The sequence below is a fragment of the Balaenoptera physalus genome (assembly GCF_965194825.1).
Source record: "Balaenoptera physalus genome assembly, chromosome: 20".
NCBI classification, from domain to species: Eukaryota; Metazoa; Chordata; class Mammalia; order Artiodactyla; family Balaenopteridae; genus Balaenoptera; species Balaenoptera physalus.
In genome coordinates this window covers 62,049,621-62,057,105 of record NC_138901.1, presented here as the reverse complement: position 1 = coordinate 62,057,105, position 7,485 = coordinate 62,049,621, and the positions used below count along the sequence as shown (strand labels likewise).

Genomic DNA, 7,485 nt, shown 5'->3' with positions numbered 1-7,485 from the left:
GATGGGAGAGATAAAGGTATGCAATAAATATCATCAAAAGACATCAAGAATGGATGAACAGAAGACCTGTGTCAGTTACTCCAAAGGAAAGTTGAAGGAGAGGCCAGACGCTCACAAGCAAAGCCCGTCCAGCATCATGGTAAATGTATATGGTACTGGTTGCTCCAGTTCTTTCTTAAAGGGATCATTGGCTGTTTACTCAGGTAATAGCACCTGGGGAAAAGGGACTATCCACACCATTGAGGGCTGTTAGATACAGGACTCAAGTTGACACCGATACCCAGGTACCCAGAGCACCATCCTGACCCCCAATAGAATAAAAGAGAGTCACGTAATAAATCAAATACTGATCCAGGTCCATCTCACAGTATTCACTGGATCCAGATACACCCAGGGGTCATTTTCCCAATTCCTGAATATATAATGGAAATGGGCATATTAAGCTGTTGGCAAAACCCTTACATTGGTTCCTTGTCCTATAAACTCAGTTATTATGGTTAGAAAGCCAAATAGAAGCCCTTGAAACTCCCCCACCCTGGCCAAAATAGTCAATGTAAAACAGTTTTCACATCTTTGGGGGAAATGGCAGATTTGTGTCACCCTCAAAGATTTAAAGTTTGCAGGGGTGGTGGTCCCACAAAAACCAAAAGAATCATGGAAAATAACAGTGTATTACTGCAAACTTTACCAAATAGTACAACCAATTGCAGCTGCCGTATTTGAAAGTGGTACCTTTATTAGGGACTCTGGTAAGTGGCATGGAGCTATTGATCTGGTAAATGCCCATCAAATAGGAGGACAGAAGCAATTTGCATTCATATGGGATGAATAGCAGTGGACGTTCATGCTCTTGCCCCAGAGATATGTTAATTCTCTTTCTCTCTGTCGCTATATTATTGAAAGGATCTGGGCCATCTGGGCATTCTGTAAAAGACACATTAGCCCATCTTGCTAACATCGCGTAAGCTGGACGGATGAGAAAGAAGCAGTAAGACAAATACATGCACCTTAGAAGGAGGGAAATAAACCCTACAAAGATTTAGAGGCCTGATACATCACTTCAATATCCAGGGGTTCTGTGTTCTGGGGAAACTGGGTCGTCTTTCCAAAGTAAAGGGCATATTATTGCTCCGTGTACCTCCTACTACTAAGAAAGCAGACAGGGCTTAGCTGAAGGTTTACTAAAACCTCTTTGGGTTTTAGACACAGGATACCGCACCCTTGGGAATACTGCTCTGACCCATTTATTTAGTAGTGTGAAGGCTGACAGTTCTAAGAGGTGCCAGAGCACGATAGGGGTCCAAAGCAGATTCAGGCTGCAGTGTAAACAGCCCTGCCCCTTGGAATATCTTGTGTCTCTAGCAAGCCCCAATAGTAAACTAATAGGGTTTTCTCTGAATTGTGTTCTTGAGCAAAGCCAGGCCATCTGCAACTAGACACCATTAAAACCACATGCACACACACAACAACTGATCTGCTACTGACCCCTGATAGAGACAGAACATCTATCCATGGGACCTCGGATTGGCCATGGAGCCAGAACTGCACATAATAAACGGGATGCTGTCAGACCCAACCAGCTCATAAGGTTCGGAAGGTTATTGCAAGATAGAAGTGGTACTTTCTGCGTTGAGGTGGGGCAGGTTCAAACAGCACAGGTGGCCCAGGTTCCAGAACCCTGTCACCTTCCTCTATTATACTGATGCCGCTCCCTCACCTTTGGCCTCATGGATCATTCTCTAAGTCTAGCTGGCAGAGCAGGAAAACTCCTGTTCTTAATATACGAAGGAGGTCAGCTCAGTAGGTTTGAACTGAAGTTCTGCACTAAAGCCCTCTTGGGGTGGCCCTGGAAAACAGAAATGAGAAGAAATCCTCCCAGCGGACAGAGCTTCAGGTGGCTCTCGTGTCTGTCCGCTCTGTGTGGAGAGATCATTGGCCTGTGGTTGGACTATATATGGACGCATGGTCAATGGCAAAGAGCTTAGCTGGATCGGTCAACGCCTGGAAGAAGCAAGACTGGAGGAGGAGACAAGGAGATCTGGGGAAGAGACATGAGGTCGGATGTATGTGATTGGGCACCAAGTGTAATGCTTTTGTGTTATTTTATTCTACTACTAAACATCCACGGAAGAGGCACTAAACGCTCAGCTGGCTGTGTTGACTCAGCCAGTTAATTACAGGCAACCCCTGCCCTCGGCCACTCGGTTGTTTAGATCCTGAGCTCAGGAATGGGGTTGCCATGACAGCCGAAATGGAAGCTGCCCGCGGAATCCACAACCTTGGCTCGTGGTCACCGAGATCGAGACATGCCAGGTTGCGTAATAGGGGCGGGGCGGGCGCGCGGCTGTTATCGCGAGACCTTTTAGCGCGAGACCTGGAGCGCAGCGGAGAGAGGTGGAGCTCCGCCCATGGTCGGCCTTGGAGGGGGTCCTCGCGGTGGAGGGTTCGGTGAGAGGTGCCTCGAGGTCTTCTCGCCGGGGCCTCCAGGCCCTCCGGCCTTGGAGCGGGCGGGTGAGCTGGGCCCCCCCGGCCACAGGCTGGCGACTGTGTCCTGCAGAGCTCCAGAGCCCTCCCGTGGCCGCCCACGGGCCAGGCCTAGGCTTGAAGCAGCGGTGAACCTCTCCCCATCCCGGCCTCGGCGACCTACCGGTGGCGGCAGTCACCCTGGGTCTCGGTGCACAGACCGCCCCCCCACCCCCCACTCCGGTCCCGTTTGGGTGGCCTGAGGAGCCTGCGGGCCGGCTGGGTCCTGGGCGCCGGACTCCCTCGGTGATGACGGCTGGGTACCGTCTGGGGACCTGGCCTGAGGGCGCCAGCAGCTGAGACCTGCCTCTTCAGCCGGGCCTGGGCGCTGGCGGGAGGACCCAGGCAGGGTGACCGGCCCGCGCAGGCACCCCCTCCTCTTAGGCGGGGCCTGGACCTCGGAGAGTGAATGTTGTGCCTTGGGACCTTGCCCTTTCTTGTCAGAACAGAGACTAGCATTTGTTTGGTGGAGATTTAGAAGAACATTGTGACCTGGCCATGACCTGACCTCCAGAACAAAGGATCTGCCGCCAGGAAATTTGCAGCAACTAACCACGCCCCTCCCTCACCTTTCCTAGAAAAGGGCTTTGCTGAAAGCTTTCGGGGAGTTTGGGGTTTTAAAGTCATGAGCCACCCCTCTCCTTGCAGGACCCTGCAATAAGCCTTTCTCTGCTCCAAACTCCGACAGTTTGGTATTGTTTGGCCTCACTGTGCGTTGGGCGCATGGACCTGCGTTCGGTAACAGTCGGACTTCTAATGCTGAACATCCAATCTGCCGAACATCCAATCTGCCAGTAGAAGAGACCAAAGCTGAGTAAGTCTATGGCACCATCCCATGCATAAGGCCAGCCAGCTGCTATTGACTGTTCATTTGCCCTGGACCCCTTCTACTTTGGAAAAGACAATTCATCTTCACTAGGATTGACACGTATTCTGGGTAACAGTTTGCCTTTTCTGTCTGCATCATTACTCAGCCAGCACCGTTCCTCCCAAGGCTCACAGAGGGCTTGATCTTCCAACATGCAATCTTGCATAGCATCTTGTCAGTCCAAGCGTGGGCAGAGGAAGCATGGCAGTGGGCACACGAACAGGGGATCCACTGGTCTTACCATGTACTCTACCATCCAGAAGCTGCCAGCTTGATAGGACAGTAGAATGACCTCTTCAAAGTGCCGCTGAGGCATCTCTTTTGAGATGACACCCTCTAGGGATGGGGCGTTTCCTTTGGTGCTGGGTCGCCAGTCGACAGACCGCATGGGTCCAAGAACAAGCAGTGGAAGTTGGAGTACCTCCTACAACTGTTATTCCCAGTGACCTTGAAGAATCTGTGCTTCCTGCTTCTCAGTCTGTGAGTCTCCGGGTCGTGGTTCCTGAAAGACTGGTGCTTCCGTCAGAGGACACAGTAAGTCCCACTAAGCTTAAAGCTACCGCTGCCATATGGCCACTGGGGGCTCTTTGTGCCAGTAGATCAGCAGCCAGAGAAGGCAGTTACGCGTGAGAGGGGTGTAGCCTGATCATCAAGAGGAGGTAGAATTCCTGCTAAATAAGGCAGTCATGGGGGTGACCGTTGGGGTTCCTCTTGGTACCCCCAGCCCGGTTATACCTGTAGATGGGAGGCGTGAAGAGGCAGGTCAGATCAGTTAAAGCCTTGAGATCAATTACAGCTGCAGGGGTGTAATTCATGCTGTTCTTGTAAGTTTCCCTAGAAATTGTGACCAATCAGGATCCTGGAGAAGCTGTATCCAGAGGGAGAGAACTTAGAAGCACATAGAGCTAGTGGTGGAAGGGGTGGGTGGACTGTGGTGGTCGCTATTGGTGCCCGACCCAGATTCCCTTTACTGCTCTGTGGGCTCATTCAGCAGCTGTTGCCAGTGCCTGTGGCTGGCGGTTCACACCTGTGCCTCTCCCCAACCTCCTCCCCGTCTTGCTCCCATGTAGCTGCTGCCCGTAATGTGATTGCCACTTCGGTGGGGACCACTGTCCTCCACTGTTGACCCTTCCTTAGGGTTTGGAAAGGGACCTAGCTCTCCTTGGCCTCTCTGAGCACAGCCACACCAGGCTGTGACTGTCACCCAAACTTCAGTTTATGTCTGGGAAAATGTCCTTCCTCATCCCCTGGAAGTCGTCTTGTTTTCCAGACCCCAAGGAATTCCAACTCTGTCTTCAACATGTTCTCAAAAAGTGTGGTATAGTCAGCCCCATAGGGACACTGTTCACCCAGGTGGCCCAGCATCAACTTCAGTTCAACTACTGTGAGGTCACAGCACAGTGATTGTCAACCAGGAGTGGTTTTGCCCCCGACCCCTGCCCTGAGGTGGACATTTGCAACGTCTGAGCACGTTTTCGGTTGTCACCGCTGGAGAGGAAGGTGCTCCTGGAATCTAGTGGGTAGAGGACCAAGGATCCTGCTGAACATCCCTCACTGCGTAGGACACCGCCACCCCTGCTCCCAGTAAAGAATTATCTGGCCCCAAATGTCAGTAGGGCAGAGGTTGAGAAACCCTGAACCTTCCAGCTGTAGCCTGGTTTTCCAGTAAAAGTCTGAATAAGAACATGCATCCGTCTCTCAAGAACAAACAAGACATTTTAGGCACAGAGCAGTTTACATCTAATTTAGGAAAAATAAATTTCCAATTCTAGGTTAATCTTGTCCCTAAAAAAGATTTAGTTTGCTTATTTAAACAGGACCTTCCACATTGCTCAGTGCAATTAGCTCACTGATTCTAGGAGAACATTGGTTATATATTTGCTTCAAATCTGTACTGCTAGAAGGGTGTATCTTCTCTAAAGATAACTTTTACCTCCTGCCTTAAAGATGATAAGAGTTTGCCACCCGCCCCCAAAACTGTTTTTCAGCTTCAAAAATGCAAACATATGGCCATAGGTACCCATTCTATGTAGAAAAGTACCAAGTACCCATTCTGTGTAGAAAAGCAATGCATGCATATAAGCAAATTCACATACACAAACAAAATAAACACTACCCATAACACATTGATTCCTACTAATCTTTTTCTACAGAAGACACACACATCAGAACTGACATATTCTAAAAAAATCTTGGCGAGGTAATATGTAGTAGTCCCTTTTTATTATTTATATTTTTGAATTGTGGTATGAATTATTTTTTGCCCGTAAGTTATTTAGACAAATACTTTAAAATGTTCTGTTTCTATGGCTTAATACTTTGATCATTTTTAGTTTTGTTTTATTCTGGTCAGAAAAGGGCATAGGAGGGAACACTGTACTACTTTTTTTTTTTTTTATTTAAGAATTGGAGACGTTTTTGTGACCTGAAACGTTCTAATTTTTTTAAAAGGCTATATTTTATGAATGCTGAATGTTAATTTTTATTATTCATTCGTAAGAGCCGTCAGTGGTGTCCTATTGAATGAACTTTGTTATTTCTGTGCATGCACTTAATTTCTGCTTGTTGATCTGTCATGAATAGAGAAACATGTTAATATCTCCAACTATTATTATGTGCCCGTTTTTTAGGGGTTTTGTTAAATTTGTCTTGCTATTTTATTAACCTCATAAATGTTTGTCCCAGTCATCAAAAAGAAGGGATTGTTCTCCCTTCAGTGATTTTGTCTGAAAGTTGGTGTCTGATATTTAGGCTTGTAGCCCTCCTTGCTTTTGTTTGAATTTGCCCAAAGTACCTCTGTCCAATATTTTACCTTCAGCATTCCCCCTACCTTTCTTTGGGGTATTCTCTCACAGACGGCGATTGGCTGGATTCTGGAAAAACAACCCAAGAGTCTTTGCCTTTTAAGAGAGGCACTTTACATCAACGTTATTAGCACAAAAGGCCTCTTTCATGTTCTGACATATAGTTTCATACTTTTAAAATACTGTTTTGTGCTGTTTCATTTGTTACTCCTATTTGCCCTATGGAACATGTTTTCTTTGCTTTTACTTTCTTTGATGTTTATCTTTTAATATTTAAAAACCCTCTTTGTCCTTATGTGAGCTCATTCTCAGAGTCAGAGTGTACATTCTCAGAGGGTACCCAACTCTTTGAGTACACAACCCTCCCTTCTTCCTTCTCCTCATATTTCTCGGCCTCTGTTAATATTAGCTGATGTTTTAAACAGTTTTTTTTCCCCATGAAATCATGAATTTTACATTATTTTTAAAGGAACAGATGTTTAGGTATTAGATTTATTTTTACGACTAGATTTACATTTATCCTGGAGAGAACTAGGTATAAAAGGGCCAGAGTTCTCCGTAGTTTTTAGTGCTGAACCCATCACATTTATGGGGATGGCGCTCCCATTTTTGAGCTTGAAATATTTTAGTATCCCCCAGTAGTTGGAGACAATTTTCAAGTAATTGTTTTCCGTGGATCTTTTTCAAGCTCTTGTTTAATAAAAATATCTTTTAATTGTCTCCATTTATAAAAGACAACTTGCATCTCAATAGTTTTCACCCAAAGCTCTGTAGGTGCTTCTTCATTGTCTTGTAGCATTAATGCTGCAGATGAAAAGTTAGTGGCCAGCCTGGTTATTTTTTTTCTTTTATACATAACCTTTTCTTTTTGCTGAGATACTTTCAAGGTATATGAATCCTTTTACTTTAGACGGTACTCTGGAATTAAGTGAACATTTTCATATTGTTTTGCTTAGAACAACACAGAAGCTTGCATTCTATATATAGATTTTTTTAAACTTTAGAGCGTTAAAGATGGATTTGTATTTTTTCTTTGATAATTGCTTGTGCTTCATTTCTTCCAGCCTTTTCTCCCTTTGATCGTCTCTCGTGGTCCTCTATATCTGTCACTTCCTTTCTCATCATTTCCTTTTGGACTGTTCCCTCTACATCCTCTGCATGGATTTAATTCCTTTTGCAGCATCGATTATGTCTCCTTTTTTTTTTTTTTTTTTAACTCCCCAAAGTGTAATTTCTAGCAGGCTTTTTTTCCAGTTCTGCTCTACTATACAAATTTGACAGCTTTTCCCT

The 7,485-nt window shown here is 46.1% G+C and overlaps 1 long non-coding RNA gene across 4 annotated transcripts in view; it reads left to right on the top strand.

Annotated features, from left to right (window-relative positions):
* The first annotated feature begins 3,301 nt into the window (after positions 1–3,301).
* Positions 3,302–7,485, top strand: part of LOC309650293 — a 230,710-nt gene continuing 226,526 nt past the window's right edge. For all 4 annotated transcript variants that reach the window (XR_014257503.1, XR_014257504.1, XR_014257505.1 and 1 more), the window contains exon 1: positions 3,302–3,925. This is a non-coding gene — a long non-coding RNA (uncharacterized lncRNA). The remainder of the gene's footprint in view (positions 3,926–7,485) is intronic.